This window comes from Dasypus novemcinctus, chromosome 24, assembly GCF_030445035.2.
Source record: "Dasypus novemcinctus isolate mDasNov1 chromosome 24, mDasNov1.1.hap2, whole genome shotgun sequence".
In the NCBI taxonomy this organism is placed as follows: domain Eukaryota; kingdom Metazoa; phylum Chordata; class Mammalia; order Cingulata; family Dasypodidae; genus Dasypus; species Dasypus novemcinctus.
In genome coordinates, this window is record NC_080696.1 from 36,255,824 (window position 1) to 36,278,505 (window position 22,682).

The window sequence follows — 22,682 nt, forward strand, 5'->3', positions numbered from 1 at the left end:
CCTCCCTCTTTATCCTTTGTTTTTCTCTCAATGCTGCCCTTATCCTCTTTGGGAAATTCTTGAATGTCACTGCAGTAGGAAGAGCCTGGTATTGGACCTATTTTCTATGGTTTTTGAGGGTCTTGCTCTCAAGTAGGACAACTCAAATAAGAGAGATTAGATTTTAAACTTTGGGGTTGGCTACAAGGCTGTACAATCTGGTGCTACCTCAGTTTTGCCACCTTAACTCAGTAGCACCATGATTAATATCCACTGGCACCCTATGTTCCTGTTTAACAGAGCAGTTCTCTGGCTTTGTTTAGCCTAATTCCTTTAAGTAGAAAGCCCTCTCACAAACCCACTCCTCATACCTGACAAATTCCTATTCATTTTTTTCAAACCAGTTCAGATGCCATGTCCTCAGTGAAACTTTCTGTGATCACTCCACAAACAATTAATTTTTGTACTTTGCACTTCTAGTGTTGCACTCTGGTGGTTTATCACACCTGAACTGTTAATTTTATCTCATTTATAGCTTAAGGCTTTAAGAGCCAGGTGATATGTCCTACTAATCTTGTTCCCATGTATCTCTGTCAGGGTTGGCACAAATAGTGCTTGTAGAATGAATAGCAGAAATGTATGTGTACTGATACCCGCAGTATAAAGCTGAATATTAAGTGCTGCAAGTGAAATACAGTAATGTGCTCTGAAAGTTTATGAGAGCTCTAGAGAGATTACTTCTAACTGGGAGAAATCTAGGAAGCTTCTAGAAGCTTCTAGCATTTGAGTATGTCCTTGAAGTTTGGTAGATGCTCAGTGGGCAAAGATGATGGGTGGAATATTCCAGGTGAAGGAATGGTTGGAGTAAAAGCCATGGGAAAGTACAGAGATAGGGCCTTACCTATTAATCCATCCATCCCTTTATCCAAATTACTGCTAGAGTGTGTACTAGACCTCTGCTCCAGTCTCAGGGAAATTCTCTCCCTTTCTCCTGTATTTTTCCCCCCTGCCTTTTTTCGTCTTCTTCTTTCTTTCTCTTCTCCCTTCTTGTGACTCTTGCCTTTTATTTTTGGTTCATTTTCTCAACCCTTTCCATTTCTTTCCTCTTACCATTTCTCTAGTACTTCTCTCCTCTCCATTGTCTCCCTTTCTCTACCCACTTTCTTCTTTCCTGCCCTCTTCCCCAGGTGACCCAGGAAATGCAGGACCATGGGTGGATATGTGAATCAGTTATACAATATTTAACTCCAAATAATACCTCCCCTTGTGAAGCTAAGAAGTAATCATGGTATAATTTCTTCTCATCTTTGTTTAGTGTTTTATTGGCATTGGCTTTTTAAAATTTTTTTAAATTTTTATTCCCTCTCCCCCCAGTGGCGCCCTCATCTGTCTGCTTACCTTCTTTAGGAGGCACTGGGAATCGAACCAGGGACCTCCCATGTGGGAGGCAGGCGCACAATTGCTAGAGCCACATTACTCCTGCCATTGACTTTTTATAACCTCCCATGATGCTGGGGGTGTCTTCATTTTTTAAAGTTTTAAAAATTTTTAGTAGTTGTCAAAATATCATTTTTAAGGAGAGATTTCTGCAGATAGGCCTGCCTGTGAGTGGTACGAGCCTTCAGGCAAAGCCTGGGCTGGATGAGTCAGAAGTGCTTATGGACCTGTTGTCTTCTTGTGCATACAGGTGTATAGGCCACTCAGACACATACACTCCCTCCATCCCTGCAGGCTCATATGCCTTGCAAGATACATATACATGCAATAGACTGACAAAGGTGCATATCCCTTTCTTCCTTTCTCTTCTATACACATATCTATACTACTACTTTTATACTTTCAGGTCATCTATTCGCCACTCCCTCAGTTGTTCTCTTTACAAAGGAATGCACATTTTACTTTTTTTTTTAAGATTTATTTTTTGTTTATTTCTCTCCCCTTCCTCCCTCCAACCCCGAGTTGTCTGCCCTCTGTGTCCATTTGCTGTGTGTTCTTTGTCCACTTCTATTGTCAGCAGCACGGGAATCTGTGTTTCTTTTTGTTGTGTCATCTTTTGCGTCAGCTCTCTATGTGTGTGGTGCCATTCTTGGGCAGGCTGATCTTTGTTTTGCGCTGGGCGGCTCTCCCTACAAGGCACACTACTTGCGCGTGTCCCTTACACGGGGGACACCCCTGCGTGGCACAGCACTCCTTGTGTGCATCAGCACTGCGCGTGGGCCAGCTCCACACAGGTCAAGGAGGCCCGGGGTATGAACCGTGGACCTCCCGTGTGGTAGACGGACGCCCTATCTACTGGGCCAAGTCTGCTTCCCACATTTTACTTTTTTACACCACCTGTTTCACTGTCTTCTATATACCCTGAATTGTGTGCCACCAAAGTAATTGCAAGCCAGCACTCCCTTATAAGTACACACAAGTCCTCCCCTACACACATGTCTATGCAGACACCCAGATATCTGGGCCCATGCCCCAGGTTCCAAACATTTTAGTTTCAGAAAGGAAATGTCTTTGCTGACAGCCAAGCTAGTGGACTTTTAGGAAATCTGAACCATTTATGACAAACCATTCTGACTAAGAGTCCCAGAATAACCCTGTTATGGTGGAACTGGGGGAGGACTGGATCAGACAACATTGGATTCTTCTATTATAACCCAAGGTGAACTTGAAACTAGGTCCAAACTGGACCCTGTGATTTCATGGTTCACTTGTGTTGGAAGATGATTATACTTAGTAAATGAAAGCCAGAGTCACTGCATGTGTTCCAAACTAGGATCTCTTGGTGGGACCTAGAAAATTGTAATTTTAACAAGTCCCCTGAGTCCTTCTGTTGTGCAACCAGGTTGGAAATATTTATCTGGAGGAAAGAACTAGAAGTAGGAAGATCTTCCTGTGGTACCTAGGATAAGCTCTTTTCTGGACCCCAGCTTTCTCGTCTGTCATATAACAAAGCTCATGCTTATAAAGGATTCTTTCAGCTCTAAAATTTCATGCTGCTTTATGATGAGTTTAATCTGGGATCTTTTTCTATCTCAAAAGTAAAAACTGAAAGTGAGGTGTTTGTGTTCATACTCTAGATCTACCCTGGGCAGGGCATTTCCGGCTTTGGCCAGAGGCCAGCAGAGGCAGCCTAGACCTTGACCTTCTGTCCGGAGCACAAGCATAGCTCCTAATTAGAAGTGGATCAATATGGGCCTGCTGCCAGGCTTAAGGAGCCTGGGAGGAGGCTCGAGTTGTGCTCCCAGCTGGGGAGAATCTGATTACCATGAAATGAATCTGGCTACCTTTGTCAACACAATAGTTTTGCTGGTATAGCCTCCTCCTCCTCTGGGACCGGCAAGCAGGGCTGCCCTGAACAAGGGGTTTAATGATTAGCTTGTATCCCCCTTTGAGATGTTTTCCTCACCTTTATAAACTTATATATATTATGATGTCGGGTACATAGTTCAGGTCTCCTTCCTCAGAAAAATCAATTGTTGAATACCTACCAAGTGTTAAATATTGGGTTAAGACCCTTTATGTGTTAATTCTCCCAACAACCTAAATGGATAGATTGGAAAAGGAAATTGAGGCTTAAGAGAAGTGAATGGACTTGACTGCTCTTTGTCACATAGTATATTCTCTATTGTACTACACTACAATGTACATTCTGAGCATTTGCAACTCCGGGCTGACAAAGTTTTCTACCAGGCCCTCCTTTAACCTTCTGTATACTGAACTTGGGGCTCAGATCCTCTCCCTGGAGGTCTTCTGAGCCTGGAGGAAATTCTTTAAAACCAGTGGTGGGGTTGGGGGGAGATGCTCTGATTGATTTTGCTTTTTCATCTCCTTTCCGGTCTCTCAGGAATGAACAGGCTCTTTTGGAAGAGATGAGCCAACATTTGGGATCAATGAGAGGGCTTCCTCTTGCATGGAGTATAGAGTCAGGGTTTTGAACTAGCTGTGCAGGGAAGGGAAAGGGACCTATGAGTCAGTATTCTTAGGCATCGAAAAACCTGAGATTTAGCATGCTTGGCTATGAATGCAGTCCGACAAAATTCCCCCTGCAGTTCAACAAAAGTTTAAGTGTCTTTTATGTGTTATGTGTTAGGTCTCGGCTTGTGCCTAATTTGAAGGGCTGTCAGATTAATCTGACCAGTCCCTGCTCTGAAAGACCTCACCATCTAGCATCAAAGTCAGACAAGTAAACAAAACAATATAATGGTTGCATGCTTTAATAAAGGCATGTGTAAGCAACTCTGGGATTATGGAGGCAGAAATGTAGACTTGGGTGTGTGTGTGTGTGTGTCAGAGTAACTTTGAGCTGTGTTTTGAAGGAAGATTAAGAATTGAGGAAGTTAAGACAGGGAGGGCACTCCAGATCATGGCACTCGCACAAACAAAAACATAAAGATGTGTCTAGGAACTCTTGATAAAAGGGTAGACATTAGAGTAGTCTTTATTACATAGCAAATCAGGTTGCTCCAAGCCCCTGCCTTTTGCCACATTTAGGGCTGTGATAATAGCCAATGAATGACAGTAATATAGGAAGGCAGTAGGTGGGGAGAAGGAGGTGACTCTATTTCCACATGCCAGATATAATCTATTTCTAGAATTCTGTGGGGGAGAGTGGAGGAAAACTGAAGAGTAGCAGCCAAGTTTGCAGAGGTTCTGTGGGTCTGGTGGTGGTTTGAAAGCTCATTTGGCATAGGCAAATGGCTTTGCTTCTTTGATGGTAAGATCCTTTAGTTATTCCCCTTAGCCTGCCCCGCCTTCCTGTGTTCTTTTAAAAAAAGGGGCATTAATGGAATCTGTTCACAATACCACTGAAATGAAATAACATTTTAAACTCTAATTACCCTAATTAGAACTTGACAGCCATAATCCTAGAGTGGCAGATATGCTAAGTACCCTGTGCCTGTGACAAGCTTACTTACCCAGATGGAATATTGCCCTGTTCTGGGCTTAGGGGAAAAAATTGTTTTGTGTGTTTGTTTTGTTTTTCCTCCTTCAGCCATTTAGTCTTTATCTGTTGATCTAGGGCTAAATCTAGGGTCCGTTAATGACTAGTATTAAGATATACTTTGAGGTCAGTGGTAAGAAGCTCTGAAAATAGAATACCTCTTCCCACGGATCTCCAATTCCTTTAACTTAGGACAGGCTATAGCCCCCTAGTGAGATGCCTGGTTTTGGCCTCTACCTTAAGTAGTAGCCAGACCCAAGGACCATGATGGGGAGAGGGAGTAGGGAGTACTTGAAGCAGACAGAAGAATCCATTGATGCCATGGGTTATTTATGGTTCTGCTAATAGTGATCTATTCTCAGCCTGTTCAGTAAGTAGACATTGGATACTATGTTAGGTACTACAAGGTGTACAAGTTAAATATGACACAGTCCCTGCCCCCAAGAAGCTTAAAATTGTGAGGAGTGGAGAGATAGTGGTGGATGATTGTCAGCCATATATATGATTAATTATGTCACAACAAAATTTATTCAGTAGATACAAAGCTTGAGTGCCTGCTGAATACCAGTTGCTGAAAATAGTATATAGATGTATTAGACATAGTTTTTGCTTTCAAGCAATTAGGAGAGATAGATATGTGAAGGTTTGCTGGAACAAATATGTGGAGGACATGTTGGACAGGTTTACCTGGGGAGGGGGCTGGCTAAAGAGAGCTTTGTGCTAGGGAAACTTTGAGGAAGCATTGATTAACTCCCAGTGGGTGCGCCAGTCAGCAAGGACGCCTCACAGGTATTGCCATTTGAGCTTATCCTTGAATAGAGAATATAGGCAGTGGAAGGGAGAAGAGCATTTTAAGTGATAGGGAACAGAGTGGGGGAAGCTAGGAAGCTGCTAGAAGACAGCCTGGTGTAATCGGAGTACAGTGTGTAGGAAAGGATATAGTAGAGGGTAAGGGTGGAGAGCTAGGTAGAGACTTGAATTTTATTCTGGAGAGTTTAAATTTTATCCTTTAGGCAAAGGAGATCCATTGAGGCTGCAGGACTGATATGAGTGTGTATGATGGATTAGGAGACAGGTGACTGGAGAAAGTAAATTAGTTAGAACAGATTAGTAGATCAGAAAACTGTGGCCTGTTTGGAAATTTGGAATACAGCCACACTCATTTGTTAACCTATGGCTGCTTTCATACTACAATGGCAGAGTTGATTATTATATAGACTAGTGTAGTCTAAAGAGCCTAAAATATTTATTATATGGCCCTATGCAGAAAAAGTTTGCTGACTTCTGAGTTAGAAGCTGATTGTGCAAGTTCTACATGAGAAGATAAAGATCAGAACTAGGCTGAAATGGATTGGAGGTGCCAAATGGGACTTCTCTTAAGGGACAATGTGATTTGGCAGAGAACACTTGCCCCTCGTACTTCTCAAAATTTTGTAAAGGTCAAATTTGTTCATAGTCACCATGGTCAGAAAAGTACACTTGATATCAGTCTAGTCCTGATTAGCTCTGTGACCTTGGGCAAGTCACTTCCCAGAAATTCAGGTGAATATAATCAGTAGAAGAAAGAAAAGTCTCAGATCAATCAGATTCTTCCTCAAGGGGGCAGAACTCTTACTCTGCCTATTCTCTATACTCCAGCCTAAGCTTCCTCTAGTGGGAAAGACAGACATCCTAGAAAACCTTGGAATATAGTTTGAGTTGAGAAGTTGGGGATGGGTGGGCAGAGGGTTTTGTGGAAAGGGCTCATAATACTTGAAGGACACACTCTACCCTATCCATTCCCTAACTGCTGATGCTCGTTCTGGCCAGATTGAACTTGTTTCTATCCCTCAACTTCCAGAGCACAAGAGGCCCTTGCAAACCTAAAGGATGGCTTTATCCCTCAGTCATCTCTCCCACCAGAAACTGCCTAAGTACCACTTGACATCCTACCTCAATCCCTTTCCCTTCTAGCATTGTTCATCTGTCTTGTAAGACAGAAAAAACACTTGATGAGAGGTGGAAGTTGTCGGTTCCAAGTTCATTTCTGCCTTACTATGTGATTTCAGCTTATTCACATTTCTAGCCCTTCTATAGGTTCCAGTACAAATAACTTCAGTCACTTTTGGGGATTTGGGATTTCTTTTCTAAAGCCCCAACTTGAGAGCACAGCATTTTCTCATTTATCTTTTCCCTTGAATTTCCCCCATCCTTTCAATCTAGTATGTTAGAATATGCCTGTACCTCATTTGCTTGAAACTTCCTATCTTTGACGTTGAGGAGAATTGTCGTATCTCTAGCTGTTTTTACTGGCAAGGTTCTGGGAACTGAGATTCTGGTTACTAGAGTACAACAGACCCTGAAGGTCAGGTCAGTCTGATCCTAGAGGATCAACAAGACATGATGGCTCCAGGATGGGAAGTTAGGTTCAGTACAGATATCTAAGATACAGTAGAGGTGGAAGGACAAGGCACTGTTCTAGCCAGTTTATATACTTTTTTTTCCATTTATCTTCACAATTCTATGAGATAGGTAATAGCACTATTTTACAGATGGAACTAAGTTTTAGAGAGGGTCATTTCAGGAGATAGTGACTGACTCACTGGTGGACATTGTAAACAACTATATATAAGTAGGGGAGTGTGGTAGGAGAGACAGACATGTAAACAGAATGACAAAAGCTGGAAGAGGATACATGAGGACAGTTAAGTAACAATGCCTAAGGATACCCAGTTTAAGTGATAAGTGTTAGGGCTTACTTCAGATTCATTCTACTATGCCATGGAAGGGTGGGGAGATAAGCAAGTTCAACTGGCAGTCTTTGCAGGCCTTGGACTTGGCTCTGGGTTTGTCATTAGTCCTTTGAGGCGCCTGAGAGGTCTTAGGCAGGTGTCAAGGCAGGGATTCTGACATGGACCTGGGGCTTTTGTAGAATAGAGAACATGATTTTGTGCCTTCTAGAAGGTAAAGCTTGGTGGTCAGCGCTGGTGGTATCCTGGACTACCACAATGAGCTCCGCGGTCTGCTCTAGTGTAGGATAACAAGATAGAAGTGTTGATATCCAGGCCTTAGGGTAAAGGATGGGAGTTAGGGCTAAGTATTTCCTGCCTGGAAAAAGAAATAGTCTGAAAAGTGGATTTGATTTGCTGAATCCCACCTGAAAGGATGGAGCTAGGCTAGGCAAGAGATGGGAAGGGTCTTCAGAGGCTGACAGGAGCCAATCTTTGGATTAAAAAAAAGAAAGCAAATTATTCCATCTTAAAAACTTTTCTTCTCATCTATATAGCATTTGTATGTGTTGGCTCCTTAACCCAGAGAATCTGTCTTCTTTCTCTAACCATGGCTGGGCAGGCAGGCCATGGCTGACTTTGGGCTACAGTATCCTTCAGTTTTCTTGCTTCACCTGTGAAAACTCCCAGTGACACTAGGCTCAATTTTTTCATCTTTGAAAATAAGGGGATTGGACTAGCAGACTGAGGCCTCATTTTATGGTTCTAGTGTTCTATATTTAGGAGCTCCTTTATCCACCAGATCTGAAGTTCAGTTGTTTAGGATAATTCTGAATCCCACCTTTGGTACCTGCAGTCTTCCATAACTGTACTGAAACTCAAATCAAATAAACAGTTTCTTTTTTTTTCCTATCTACTTGTGATTTTAAGAATTAAGATGGGAAGCGGACTTGGCCCAGTGGTTAGGGCATCCGTCTACCACATGTGAGGTCCGTGGTTCAAACCCTGGGCCTCCGTAACCCATGTGGAGCTGGCCCACATGCACTGCTGATGCACGCAAGAAGTGCCCTGCCATGTAGGGGTGTCCCCGCATAGGGGAGCCCCACACTCAAGGAGTGCGCCCCGTAAGGAGAGTTAGTTGCCCAGCGTGAAAGAAAGTTCAGCCTGCCCAGGAATGGCGCCGCACTCATGGAGAGCTGACACAACAAGATGACACAACAAAAAGAAACACAGATTCCTGTGCCGCTGACAACAACAGAAGCAGACAAAGAAGAACACACAGCAAATAGACACAGAGAAAGAACAGACAACCGGGGGGCGGGGGGAAGGGGACAGAAATAATAAATAAAATAAATAAATCTTCAAAAAAAAAATACGAATTAAGATGCAAAATTAGCATCTTTCCTTAGATCCTTGCCCTCTACCTCAGAGCTGGGGTCCTTGGGCTTAGTCCACATCTGCAGAACACTTGCATTGCTTTTTAAATATGTATTCAGAAACTGATTTGTGAACTTGAAACTCTCAGTTCAAGCCTGCACATTAGAACACCTCCAAAGCCATTCTCTACTGTAGGAAGTCTGGGTCATGTGGAAAGTGCACCAGCTGTGTGTACGGAGACTAATTTCTGGCCTTTCCACGGACTTTCTCCTCTGCTTGGACAGCTCCCCTCTCCACAGTGGTCTTATTACCCCTTCTGTGAAATGGTGGGGCTCCTGCAGCTGTAGTCTCATGGACAGAAAGTCATCTTCTACACAGTCTCAAGTTGCACAGAGCACTGTCTGTCCCGAGCTTTGGTGTGTTGGTTATTGATGATAAAGCTGTAGGTTCTTGCTTCCAGTGCAGGAGGGGGAAGGGTAATCATCCAACTGTCTCGTTAGCATGGAGAAAAGAAAACAGTAATTACTTGTGCTTCCCTTGATGATTCCTGCTGGGTTGGTTCTTCTAGGGAAGGAGGAGGGGAAAACTGGAGGCAGCGTTAGCTGAGGAAGAAGAAATGCCGTTAGCTACTCAGAGAATGCAGAGACAGGAATGATTGCCTTGCATGTTCGTTATGTTTTTTGGACATTGCTCCAGGTAGCTGGGATGCTGTCTGGATTGAACTGCATCTATCTGTGGCATGCATTATGTTCTTGTACATGGATATGGGTTGGGCTTGGGAACCCTAATGCCACCTGTCATTAAGAAATCACCTGCCCCCCTTTTGTGATACGGTGGGCGTCTTGACACTTGTCTTTGTTGGGGCATGGGATCGGGCATCACTGAGCCATTTCATGATCCATCAGCATTTTTATGATGTGGTAGGGTCATCTTTTTAACCTCAATGGCAACACTCAGTTGGTTTATTATGCCAGAGCATAGGCAGCCAGTCACACTTAGTGCTCTGTCAAGGCCAGATATCCCTTTGAGTTGAAGGAGTCTGGTAGAACTGCAAGAATGTGGGGTTTTGTCAAAGTTGGGGAAGGCAGGCCTCACAAAAGAGTTGAAGCAGTTAGTTCTGAGATGAAGAGGTTAGGGAACAGCTGAACAGAGTTAGTAAATAGATTGGCAAGCTGGGCTCCTGGGACAAGGGCTGTTTGCTGTGTCCAGTTTTCTGTTCCCTTCTGGCTGTAGGCAGTTGTGAACCGTCAAGTGCTGATTGTAGCAGAAGTAGATTGGAGACCACTTGCAGGTGAGCCCTGCCTGATTGAGCCTGGAGGTATTGTACTATGATCATCTCCTCCTGCTCATTCCTGCCTTGTTTGCCACCTCAGAGGCCTAGAGAACCCAGCTTCCCTTTTCCTTCTCTTTCAAGGAAGCTATCATTTCAGCAACACCTCCTTCAACTAGTCTTCCTGCAGGCCCTGGAGAGTGTGCTACTCAGCAAAGGATTTGTAGGGACACTTTTTTTCCTTTGTTTTACAAATGTTGGAGGTGATTTCTTCTGTCAAAGTCTCTCACAAAAATAAAAAAAACAGAGGAGACAAAATAAAAAGGAAAAAGGAAAAACAAACAAAAGGAGAAAAGACAAAAAAAAGAAATATGGAAAAAGAAAGAAAGAAAGAAAAAAAACCTCTCCCAAGCTTCCTGAAGTGCTCCCTTTCTCTTTTCCCAGGCCTTTTGCTTGGCTCTCTACCGCACCAAATTTCCAGCCACTATCCCTTATAGTTTGCTTTCTTTAGTTTAAGTCCTTACACCTTTCCCCTAGCCTCCACCTGAAGATTCCTAGTTTCCCTATACTCCTGTAGAGGCTGTTCCTTATTTTTTAGATGGAATGCTCCAGAATAACAGCCTGGCCTAAGGGAAGGAGTGCTTCTTTTCAGATTGACTTCCCGTCATCTGGGCCATGCTAAACTACTTCCAGAAATAGGGACAATATTAACACCCAGGACACAAAACGCTGACTCTTGCAAAGGTGTTTACTTCATCATACTCCCTCCCACAATAGGGTGTTTTGATCAGATATTTTAGTTCAATCCAGACACCTCTCGTGGCTTCTTGCCTGTTTGCTACACTCTTAGGAACATCTTATCCTTTAGGGTATGGTATCCAATTTGGCAAAAGCCTTAATGCACTTTGGGAGGGCCTGATTAAGGCCTGTAACTGTGGAACTTTCTACATTAACAGTGGCCTAGGCATGCTAAACCAGCTGTTGCTTCATCAGGCACAAAATAGGAGAATTTGGCCTAGGTCCTAAAACTTTATTATTGGTATCTGCTTTGATATGGGTGGAGGGTATCCTTTGGGCACAGATAAATGCAAGGCATAGAGTAGAGAGAACATAGTCCTTGGAGTCACATCTGGTTTCCAGTAAATTCTACACTATCTGACTGTGTGATTTTTAGGCGAGTTACTTTACTGGGCTGAATTTCTTCCTCTGTAAGATGGGGATAATTCTGACCTCAAAAGGTTATGGAGGGGGGTGGTGTTATTAGGAATAAATGAGAATAACTAAAGCTTTTGGTATGGTATATGATAGGTACTAGATGTAGTTAATTGTACATTCCTTTCTTTTCTCCTAGACCTTTTTTATTGCTTCTGATTTTTTTTGTGGTACTTGAATGGAATAACAATACCTAATCTTGAGCCTTTATGCCAGGCCCTGGAGCTAAGGACTTTCCCATGCTATCGCATTTGCTTCTCCCAAAAACCTTATGAAGCAGGAACTTTTTAACAATCAGGTACCTTGCCTGAGGTTACAAATCTAGTAATAGGCAGAGCTGGTATTCAAACCCAACTATCTCTTGATTCCAGAGCCTTAGCTCTTTGCCACTAAATTAGTCATTATTACCTTTCTGTTACATTTTCTTTGTGAGCCTGTTGGTTTTCTCTGCATGTAGTTCTTGAACTTTTTCTAGTCTCAGATGGTATCTGACCATCTTTTGATAAATAAATGTACAGGCAGTGACACTATGATACAGAAGACCTCCTGTACCATAGCTCTTCTTCATTCCTTTACTCAGCATAGAGCCCTTCCCTGGAAGGTGATACATCTCCCTCCCCCTCCCCCTGCCTAGTCTCCTGCCCCCTCCCAACTTTTAGGAGGCCATCCGTTCATTCCTCCTTCACAACTTCGTAAGATTCTTCAGAAGAGCAGACATTGTCATCCACAATATGGAAACTAAGGCCTTGGAAGGTGAAATGACTTGCCTAAGATTGCACAGCAGATATGTGGCAGAGCTGGAGGGTAGCCTTTAGTTTTTGGACTCTCAGCCCAGTAGTCTCTTTATTAATTTAGTAAAGTAGAGAGGTACATATGTATAATATGGGGATCCGACTTTAAGAGGGTTTACCTGTTCTAGGACCCAGGTTCTAGAGAGTGCTTAGGGACCTTGCCATCTCCATCCACATTTTCACCCAAGTCTACTTGCATACATTTAGGAAATTCAGTAGAAAGGGAGAACCACCTTCCTCTCTGGGTTCATCTAAACTTTCTTGACAGGGAGCTGTGGGGAAGCGGCCAGACAATGTCAATTTTCCGTAATAGATTCCCAGGGCTTATTGGCTAGAAGTAACCCTTTATGGAGCAGATAAATAGACAAAGAACCTGTTCATCCTCTGACCTCTGCAGGCTATAGCTTTAACTAGGTGGGAGTTGTGTTGGGGCAGGACAGTGGTGGGGACTCAGAATGGGAACTCCTAGGAGCTATCTTTAAGTGTTTCCTGCTGACAGATTAAGTCTGGGGTTTAGACAAGCAAATTCCCTTTATTTAAAACTAACAGAGGAATTTCTTTTGCTGCTTTTTTAAAAAAAATTCCTTGGTTCTGCAATCAGCAGGAACGAAAAATCTTTTCTAAAGTTCAGACTTCAGTCCTGGCCTGGCAGCCCCTTCCATTTTGTATTCTTCCTTACCCTTTTCTCACGCCTTTCCTTTTCCCTCTCTCTTTTCTGTTCCCTAGCTACCTTCCCTTCTTATCCTTTTCTCTCTTTACCTCTCCCATAACTTTTTCTTTTATTCCCCCGCCCCCCCCCCCCCCCGGTGGCTTTTTTTGTGTGTGTGTTGTCTACTCTCTCTGTCCTTTCTCTGTGCGTTCTTCTGTGTCTGTATTTATTTTATTTCCCCTCCCCCCTTGCGGCTTGCTTGCTGTCTGCTCTGTGTGTCCATTCGCTGCATGCTCTTCTGGGGTTTTTTTTTTTTTTTTTTTTGCTTGTCTCCCTTTTTTGTTGCGTCACCTTGCTGAGTTGGCTCTTAGCAGCGCTTGCCGGCTGGGCTGTGCTCTGTGGCATGTGGGTAAGCCTGCCTTCACAAGGGGGCCCTGGGACGTGAAACCAGGGCCTCCCGTATGGTAGACAGCAGCCCAACTGATTGAGCCACAGCCGCTTCCCTCTCCCATAACTTTTAAAAGGAAGAATGGGAAAGGGGCTCCTCCAGCCAACAGATTAGTAGATAATCAGTAGATAACAGATAATAGAAACTGAAGCTGAGAATCAGAACATGGAGTTTTTAAGACTTTGGAACTCCTAACTTTCAAAACAAGGTTGATGGGGTGAGTGTTTATTCATTCTTTTATTCACACATGTGTGAGTAAGTACTTAAAACCTCTTACTTGCTACGCTCTGTGTCTCGATACTTGGAATAGTATAGTGAATAAGACCCTAATCCTTCTTTTGGAGATCACAGTCTTAGGAGGATGACATAGCAGCAGCGTTACCCCTCCCCCCCCCAATCCAAATCCTTGGATGCTTGTTTGCTTGTTAAACTTTTTATTTGGAAATAATTTCAAACTTACAGGACTGTTACAAATGGAATACAAACTGCATACAGAGAACTCAAACATAACCCCCTGCTGAGATACCCAGATTCACCAATTTTAACATTTTGCTGCCTTTGCTGTACCATTCTATCATCTTTTTATCCATTTCTGAACATTCTAGAGCAAGTTGCATATATCATACTCCTTGAACATCTAAAATTTCCATGTACATTTCCTATGAACAAGAATATTCACTTATATAATCACCTTAAGTGCAGTTATTAAGTTCAGTAAATTTAAGGTTGATATTAAGCTTATATTCTATATTCCAGTTTTTTCTTATGTCTCAATAATGTCCTTTTGAGCCTTTTCTCCTCCATTCTTAGATCCCACCCAGTACCATGTATTTCATTTAGTTGTCATCCTTTTAGTTTCTTTTTTTTAAATTGTGGAAACATGTACAACATAATTTTTTCCATCTCTTTTTTTTTTTTTATTAAAGATTTATTTTATCTATTTCTTTCCCCTTCCCTCTGCCCCTGTTGTCTGCTCTCTTGTGTCCATTCGCTGTGTGTTCTTCTGTGTCCGCTTGCATTCTTGGTGACACCCAGAATCTGTGTCTCTTTTTGTTGAGTCCTCTTGCTGCGTCACCTCTCTGTGTGTGTGGCACCACTCCTGGGTGGGCTGCACTTTTTTTGCGTGGGGCGGCTGTCCTTGCAGGGCACGCTCCTTGTGCATGGGGCTCCTCTACGTGGGGGACACCCGTGTGGCATGGCACTCCTTGCGTGCGGCAGCACTGTGCATGGGCCAGCTCACCACATGGGCCGCAAGCCTGGGATTGAACCCTGGACCTCCTAAATGGTAGGCGGACAGACACTCTTATCAGTTGAGCCACATCTGCTTCCCAGATTTTCCCATCTCAGCTCCTCCCAAGCATACCATTCAGTGGGATCAGTCGTGTTCACAGTTTTGCCAAACCCTCCCCACTATCCATTAATAAAACTTACCCTTCACTCCAAACAGAAACCCTATACTCATTTTGCGTTAACTTTCCATTGCCCCTGCTCCCACCCCTGGTAATCTGTACTCTTCTTTCTCTCTCTGTGACTTTGCATATTTTCTGATATTTTCTTTGTGTTTACCATGGGACTTAAGTTTATAACAATCTCATTTGTTTTGATACCAGCTTAACTTCAGTAGCATAAACTGTTCTTATACACCTCCATCATAAATCTATTAATATACATTATAAGTTCAAAATTATTGAGTCACGAATTATTGATTTATTTTTACATTTTTATGCCTTTGCACTTTAGATCTTGTAGGAAGTAAAAAATGGAGTTATATATCAAAAGTACAATAGTGCTGGTATTTGTATTTACTGGAGATCTTTATTTCTTCATGTGGCTTCACTCAGTTGTCTAGGGTCCTTTCTTTAAATCTGCAGAACTCCCTTTAGCATGTCTCATAGTACTGGTCTAGTGGTGATGAAGTCCCTCAGCTTTTGTTTATGTGGGAATGCCTTAATCCTTCCCTCATTTATTTACTTAAAAAAATTTTTTTTTTGAGGTACCGGGATTAGGGATTGAACCTAGGACCTGGTGTGGGGGAAGCTGGTACTAAAGCACTGAGCTACACTGTTTCCCCTTTCCCTCATTTTTGAAAGACATTTTGTCGGATATAGCACTTTAAATAGTCTTCCCATTGTTGCCTTTTTTTTTTTTTAAAGATTTATTTATTTATTCCCCCACTCCCCACCCCGGTTGTCTGTTCTCTGTATCTTTTTGCTGTGTGTTCTTCTTTGTCCGCTTCTGTTGTTGTCAGCGGCATGGGAATCTGTGTTTCTTGTTGCTTCATCTTGTTGTGTTAGCTCTCCGTGTGCGTGGTGCCATTCCGTTGTGTTAGCTCTCCGTGTGCGTGGTGCCATTCCTGGGCAGGCTGCACTTTCTTTCGCGCTGGGCAGCTTTCCTTACGGGACGCACTCCTTGCGCGTGGGGCTCCCCTACGCGGGGGACACCCGTGCGTGGCAGGGCACTCCTTGCGCGCATCAGCACTGCGCATGGGCCAGCTCCACATGGGTCAAGGAGGCCCGGGGTTTGAACCGTGGTCCTCCCGTGTGGTAGACAGACGCCCTAACTACTGGCCAAGTCCGCCGCCCCCATTGCCTTCTTGACTTCATGGTATCTCATGAAAAATTGGCTCTTAATCTACTGAGGTTCTCTTGCATGTGACACTTTGCTTCCATCTCTTTGCAGCTTTCAGAATTCTCTTATCTTTGGTATTTGACCGTTATTATAACATGGTGTGATGTGGATCTATTTGGATTTATCTTGTTCGGAGTGTGTTAATATTCTTGGGTAGGTATGTTCGTGTCTTTCCTTAAATTTGGGATGTTTTTTAGCCATTATTTCTTTTAATATTCTCTCTGTTCCTTTCTCTTTCTTCTCCTTCTGGGACTCCCACAGTGCATATGTTGGTATACTTGATAGTGTCCCTCAGGTTCCTCAGGCTCTATTCGCTTTTATTTACTTCTTTTGCTCTTCAAACTGGATGGTTTCAGTTGTTTTATCTTCATGTTCACTAATTCTTCTGCCAGCTTCAGTCTGCTGTTGAACCCCTCTACGGGATTTTAAATTTCTGTTTCTGTGGTCCTTAGCTTTGTCTGGTTCCTTTTCATAATTTCCATCTCTCTATAGATACTGTCTTTGTGTTCATCTGTCATTTTCCTAACTTCCTTTAGTTGCTTTCCATGTTTTCCTTTAGCTCTTTGAATGTATTTAGGACCATTTTAAAATTTTTAAATCAAATATGTCCTATGTCTCATCTTATTATTTGTGGTTTCTTTCTTTTTTTAAAGATTTATTTATTTATTTTACCACCTCCTCCCACCCTGCTGTTTTTGCTGTCTGTATCCATTTGCTGTGTGATCCTCTGTATCTATTTCTCTTTTGGTCTTCTCTTCTCATTTTTCTCCTCTAGAATTGACCAGGATTCGATCCTGGGGACCTCTGCTGTGGAGAGAGGTTCCGTGTTAGTTGAGCCACCTCAGTTCCTGGTCTGTGCTATGCTTCACCTTGACTCTCCCCTTTGTCTCTCTTTTGTTGCATCATCATCTTGCTGCATGACTCACTTGCCTGGGCACTGGCTCATTGTGCAGGTACTTGAATTGCCACGAGGGGCACTGGCTCACCATGTGGGCACTGGCTTACTGTGCAGGCACACTTTCTCTTCTTTTTCACCAGGAGGCCCCAGGGATCGAATGCAGGTCCTCCCATCTGGTAGGCGGAAGCCCTATCACTTGAATGGTGGTTTCTAATGCTTTAATCTTAATCCTTGGGCCAGCATTTCCTTTTTCTTTGTATCTTCTGTAATATTTTGTTGAAAACTTGACATTTTGATATTTTAATATGTTACCACTGGAATTTCCACTCCTAGGTGTTTCTTCCTTAAGCTTTTATCCAGCTAGTGTTATAACAGAGCTTTTCTTGAATGCCTGGAACTAACAAAAGAAGGGGAAAGAGCCACCTTTCCCAGTCTTTACAGATTGACCCCTATGTGACTGTTCTCCTTCAGGGCTTATGGTTTGGAGAATAGCTCCAGGCCAAAGCACAGGGACCTCCTTCAAACTTTCTGTACATAACTCTTGTGTTGGGTCATGCCCATGCAGCCTTAGGAATTCTCCTGTTGATGTTATTATGAATGTCCCCTTTTCTCAAGGAAAATGTTTCCCTATGGGTCCTTGCACTGCATTATATGTCCTACTGCCAGCAGTCCCTTGCCTCAGGAAGTATGACTTTACTCTTCTCTGACAACATTCTGAAGGGAACTTGGCAAGCCACCTTCTGCACCCAGGGCAGGTTCTGGGATAGTGAGTTCCTCAGATTACTACCAGGCAGATTGAGCCAGACATATATGCTCCCAGTATTGCACAAGACTCACTCTGCTCTGTCTGGAGCCAGGACCAGGGGTGCGCAGTAACCCCTGTGTTTTTCTACCACCCTGCCTTCCTGTGAAGTTTCTGAGGCCATTCCAGGCCAGACTGATTTTTTTCCTCCCATCTTTACAATACATAGAACTCTTTGAACTGTTAGATCCTGCTTAATATCGTTAGTAGTCCTGTGCAGGAAGTTAATACAGCCCCACCCTGGACCATAAGGTACCTAAGGATAAGGACTCTTTTAATCATACCTGCCTTCCTTACAGCCCCTAACCCAGAATTGTGTACACAGTAAGGACAGCTTGGTCCAACCAGGAAATGTTTATTGATTGGGTAGGAATTATGTGTGTACTCGCTGGTTTTCAGCTAACAGAAAAAAGCTTTTGAAGAACTGGATGGCTTTAAAGTAATGCTTTCTTAATTTGTTAAGCTGCCTTTTGTATGTTACTTCATTTTTTGAAGTTAAAATAAAGTTAAAAAAAAAAACTGGAAGAGAGTCTCCTGTCATTTATCTCCTCACCTTTCCTCACTTATACTGTCTCACAATCCCTATACTGTAGGCAGGATGGAAGTTGTGCCTCCATTTTGCAGATGAAGAATCTGAGGCTCATTTAGAATCCGGGTCTCTGGTTGGAAGATGGCTCTGGACTAAGATATGGGTGGGAAGGAAAAAGGGGAACAGAACAACTGAATTCCTGAGCTTTAGCTTAGCTTTAGCTGCATGTAGCCACAAGCCAGAGATATTTAAGGAACATTGAGTATGTGGATAACTTCATGAATTAGCTAGACTTGAAGTAATAAAAAGGATTTGAATATGACCAAATGAAGGACACTTCGGGTGAGAGAATGAAAGTATGGGAGCTAGAAAGCCCATTGTCCCAGTTATGCAGATGACAGAACATGACATACCTAGAAAGCTAGGCAGAGGTTACTGGGAGCCATGATAGATTTTAAGCAGGGGAGTGGCATTAGGAACATTAGTCTGTCAGTGTGGATCCTGTGGATTGGAGTAGGAGGGTGGCAGGGAGAGTAATGAAAGAGAGACAAGGGAAGAGGCTATTGTAACAGTCAGTCCTTGTAATGTCAATAAATTCTAAGAAATATTCCAGCAGTGCAGGCAAGGGATAATGAGATTCAGAGCCAAGAGGAAGTTGACACAGTAGGGAATGAAAAAGAGGGTTTTAAATGTAGAGCTCTTAAAAGTATTAAAAAAACCCACAGAGACTTGGCAGTTGTGGGAACAGGGAAGGAAGGAAGGGTTAGAGAGCATGAACATTTGGAATAAGTGCCTAGGAGAATGGTTATACCGTTCACCAAGCTATGGAGGCTGCGAGATAGATGAGTTCAGTTTGGACATGTTGAATTGGAGGTACTGATAGTCCAACCCCCTACTACACACCCTTTAGTGCAGGGGTTTTTCACCTTTTTTGTTCCATGGACCCCTTTGCCAGTCAGGTGAAAAAATCATGGACCCCTAAGTCCACACATACTGTGTATTATTTAATAAATATATCACACTTGCACCAACACATCCCCACAAGAATAATATCTTTGAATTTCAGTTCAAGGTCTTGGACCCCTTGTTAAGAACACCTGCTCTGCAACTCCATTTATCTTTGATCTGGAGTTAATAGAGAGCCTTCAGTTCCATGTGTTTCCCACTTTGTTCCAGGTCCATAACCCCCTACCTTTAAAGATACCTTTACTCATGTCTTGGAGCAACTCTTGCTCCCTCCCTGAAATAAGATAGTACATGTAAAATGCAGTATTAGTCAGCCAAAGGGGTGGTGATGCAAAGTACCAGAAATCTGTTGGCTTTTATAAAGGGTATTTATTTGGGGTAAAAGCTTACAGTTACAAGGGCCTGAAGAGTCCAACTCAACATACTATAGCGGTACTTTATCACCCAGTGTCTGTTGCCACGTGTTTGATGCAAGATGCCAGGCAATGTCTGCAAGGGTTCAGCCTTCCTCTTAACCTCTTAAGGTTCTGTGGGTCCAGCTTCTTCTGAACTCAGCTGTAGGCTGGCTCATCTCTTTTCCTAGGGCTTGTTTCTAACTGGGCTCTGCTGTTCTGGTGTCTTCACAAGGTCAGCTGTAAACTATCAGGTGAATGACTCATCTCTTTTCCGGGGGCCTCTGCTGTGTCTAGGAAGCTCACTCTCTTCCTCTGTTTTTCTGTGTTTCTACTTCTATGTATGTTCTCAATTGAGCATCTGTTTATATAGCCCACAAAGAGGGTGGGGACTCAAACTGAGTTGCCCTAATGATATAGTCAGATCAAAGCCCTCATCTTAACATAATTTAATCAAAGGCATCTAGGCTGAATCTAATACAATATAAGGGTATCACACTCAGAGGAACAGACCAGTTTATAAGTATCTTTTTTTGGAATTTGTAAATACTATCAAACTGCTGCAGTTGCTTAGCCTGGTATCTAGTCTATTTCAATGTGTGTAGTAAATGTTAGAGGCTATTATATGGCTGTTGTTATCACCATAGTTTTGTGATCACAGTAGCTAGAGATTAGAGAAGTCTTTGGAGCCACCAGGCTGAAGGACTCAGGAGTAAAAATCCTGGACTGTAAGTAGATGGAGAGGATCTCAGGCTTGGGTGTAAATGGATGGGGGTGTGTGTGGGGGGGAGGTGCTCACTGGGCCATTTTCGGGTAGGACCAGATAATGTGTTTCCTGCCTTTTTTCCTACTATTTTGGGAAAGTAGTATAGTGTATAGTTAAGTGGGAAAGCCATGGAGTTGGACTTTGTAGGTTCAAATCCCAACTCCACCAATTATTAGTTTTGAAACTGGAGCAAATTTACTTCTCCATACCTCAGTTTCTCTGTTGGTAAGATGGGGCATATAACAAGACACCAAACTCACAAGATTGTTGTAAAGATTAAAGAAGTTAATGTAAATAAAGGGTTTACAAAAGTGTTGGACGTGCTCCTATTCTTCTGACCATGTTCCTGGGAATAGATAGAGGTCTTTGTTTTTCAGACATTTCATCCAGCAGAGGAGAGGGGGTGAGCAGAGACATCTGTAACCAATTTAAGCATACTTGAAAGTTTGTCCCAGCTGGAATCCAGTTTATCTAAGCCTAGTAGAACCTGGCCCAGGAATGAATGAGACAGAGTTAAAGATATTCAGACTAGAGTTCCAGTACTAGCTCTGCCACTGACTTACTTTGATTTTGGGGATGTCACCTAACCTCTGAGCCTCAATTTTCTCATATATAAAATAGGGAACAAGTTAATTCCTCAGACATCCCTATTTCATTCTCCCTGTCACTCACTCCAGTCTCGCTATATTGACTTTCTTTTTCCTCAATAAGCATGCTATTCTTTTTTTTTTAATTTTAATTAGAGCATTTGTAAGTTTACAGAAAAATCATGTAGAAAGTACAGAATTCCGATATGTTTCCCCCAACACAGTTTTGTATTATTAACATTTTGCATGAGTATGGTACCTTTGTTAGAATAGATGAAACAATATTGTTATAATATACTATTAACTATAGTCATAATTTACATTAGGGTTCAGTCTTTGTGTTGCGCAGTTCTATGGGCTAAAAAATTTTTTTTATTCCTGTAATCTATATACAACATAAAATTTCCCATATATTAACCATTTTAAAGTATACCATTCAATGGTGGTAATTACATTTACCATGTTGTGCTACCATTACCACCATCCATTACCAAAAATTTTCCAACACCCTAAATATAAACCCTGTACCCATTAAGTATTAATACCCCAGCCTCTGCACCTGCTAATTTCTGACAATTTGTGTCTGATTTATTTCACTCAACATGATGTCTTTAAGATTCATCCATGTTGTAGTATGACCATGCTTGTTCTTGCCTATTATTGTCTTAGGGTGTTTGTACTTGCTAATCCCCCACTTTGGAATACTCTTCCCTCAGATCTTTGCATGTCTTACCTCTCTCATTTATTCAGGTCTCTGTCCCACTGTCACCTTTGGAAAGGCCTTCTCTGGTCATTTTATCTAAAATAGACTCTACTCCTACTCCTTATCACTTTTTCCCCCCTTACCCTCCTTTATTTTTCTTTATTATCCTTAGCATTACATGAAATTGTATATTTAATTATTAATTATTTATATCTTTCCTTAGGATACAAGATGTGTGATAATAGGAGCTTTGAATGCCCACACTGACCTATGTTAATGCCTTTTCTGAGCAGGACCTTTGACTGACTTCTCTTTTCTATTGTAGGTGATTCCTGTTCCCAGAGGCAGCTGGTGCTGGCTCTGTAACCCAAAGGAGGAGATAGCTGGCTGAGCTCAGCCTTGGTATTGGTGAGTGAGGATGGCTGGACAAATTCTGGGCAAGCTTGGGCCAAAATATAGGGAAACTAGTTTAGGGATTATTTTCGCCTATTTCCCTTACCCTTAGTACAGATACTGATAGAAGACGGAGGAGAGCTGAGATAACATTCCTGGAACTGCCATGCAGAGTCCTGGGATCATTTGCCCATGAATAAAGCAAAGCAAGCTCAGTTCCTTCTTGATTCTGCTAACTGCTTTCTGGTGGAAGGTGGGGGGCAGGGTATCCTGGCACCTCACAGCTAAACCTGTCCTCCCACAAGTTCTCTTAATGTGACTGCATAGCCCTTACAGATTTTCCTAATTTCAGTCTCTACTGTGACTTTCCAGGCCCATAGGTCAACTTCAGAAAATCTTGTGGTTTCATCAATCCTGCAAACCGTGATCATGAAAGGTGGTGAGGGTGGGATGCTAGAGTAGTGTAGAGGGCAAGTCAGTGAAAGCTTAGAGGAAAGACAGCAGGTGGCGAGAAGGGGAAGGAAATCAACATTAAGAACTTGTTGTGTTATGGATCTCATTTAATCTAGACAAAACTCCATTGGCAGATGAGGAAATGTGAGGCTCAGGAAGGTGAAATAATTTACCCAGGGTTCACACCTAGGA

At 42.6% G+C, this 22,682-nt stretch overlaps 1 protein-coding gene across 15 annotated transcripts in view; it reads left to right on the top strand.

The window, feature by feature from the left end:
• Positions 1–22,682, top strand: part of RALY (RALY heterogeneous nuclear ribonucleoprotein) — a 138,790-nt gene that overhangs the window by 21,712 nt on the left and 94,396 nt on the right. For 13 of the 15 annotated variants that reach the window (XR_011647309.1, XR_009183198.2, XR_009183199.2 and 10 more), the window contains exon 2: positions 21,970–22,052. The exons of the other annotated variants lie outside the window; for them this stretch is intronic. The gene's annotated coding sequence lies outside the window, so the exon portion shown is untranslated. The remainder of the gene's footprint in view (positions 1–21,969; positions 22,053–22,682) is intronic. 15 annotated transcript variants of the gene reach the window in all.